Source organism: Osmerus mordax, chromosome 6 (assembly GCF_038355195.1).
Source record: "Osmerus mordax isolate fOsmMor3 chromosome 6, fOsmMor3.pri, whole genome shotgun sequence".
NCBI lineage: Eukaryota > Metazoa > Chordata > Actinopteri > Osmeriformes > Osmeridae > Osmerus > Osmerus mordax.
The window spans coordinates 19,502,234-19,503,465 of NC_090055.1; positions in this window are offsets into that span (position 1 = coordinate 19,502,234).

Below are 1,232 nucleotides of genomic sequence, written 5' to 3' on the forward strand. Positions count from 1 at the left end.
GCCGGTCGTGCCTCAGCTGATGTGTCTGCTGTTTGATGTGAGGGAGTCCTCTCTCATGTTCTCCTCAAACTGCAGGCGTCAGGAGTCCACAGGAAGGAGAGCTGTCCTGGGTTAGTCAAACGAGGTAGGGTGGCTGTCAGATGGCCATGGATCCCTCTGTCCTCTCGTACATTTCCTGGAAGTGAAATCAATGTGATGACATGAGTCTGGAGACACACCACACAGCCAGAAGCTTGGAAGGCACCAGAGAACTGGGCTATGTACAACACTTCTGTGTCTCTCTCTCATCTCTCTCCCTCTCTCTCATGTCCTCTCTCCCTCTCTCTCACTTATCTCTTTCCCTCTTTCTCATGTCCTCCCTCCCTCTCTCTCTCTCTCTCTCTCTCTCTCTCTCTCACTTATCTCTCTCCCTCTCTCTCATGACTCTCCCTCTCTCTCTCGCTCTATCTCTCCTCCTCTCCCCCTCTCCATCTCTCTCTCTCTCTCCCCTCTCTCCATCTATCCTCTCTCTTTCTTTCTCTCTAACGCTCACCACTCCTTATCTCCCTCTCCCACGCCCTGTCTCTCTCTCTTCCTATCTCCCACCCTCTCTCTCCCTCTCTCCCTCCTCCCTCTCTCTCTATCTCCACCCCCACCCCTCCCATCTCTCTCTGCACTTAACTCCCCACACAACTGAAGAGTTCAGAACAGAAAGCAAGCAAGGAAGATTACGGTGAAAGGGAAACAACAGCCCCCCCACAGTACCACCCTCTGCCAACTCCCCCCCCCCCCCCCCCCCCCCACCGTTATCTTAATTGTACATGACAGGCAGCCACACTCCAAACGAATCATGGAGATCAACACATTGGTTTTAAATTAGAAGCCCATGCAGGCAAATAGGAATCTCTAATTACTTATGCAAATGTGACGGCAAATGAGAGGGAGATGGCGAGGGAGAGAGAGAAAGAGATATGGAAAGAGATGGGAGTAGAGAGAGAGGAAGAGAGGGAGACAGTGAAAGAGAGAAAGGTAGACAGAGAGATAAGTAATGAGAGAGAGAGAGAGAGAGAGGTGAAGAGAAAGGTAGATAGAGAGATAAGGAACGAGAGAGGTAAAGAGAGAGGGAGATGGGCAAGGGGCGTAGGAGGACGTTTGGTGTGCAGCGTGGTGTGGAGGGGAGATTAGGGGTGGGAGGTGTGGGGTGCGGGGGGGTGGAGGAGGTGTTGGGGGGGGCATCAACGGAGGGTGTACTC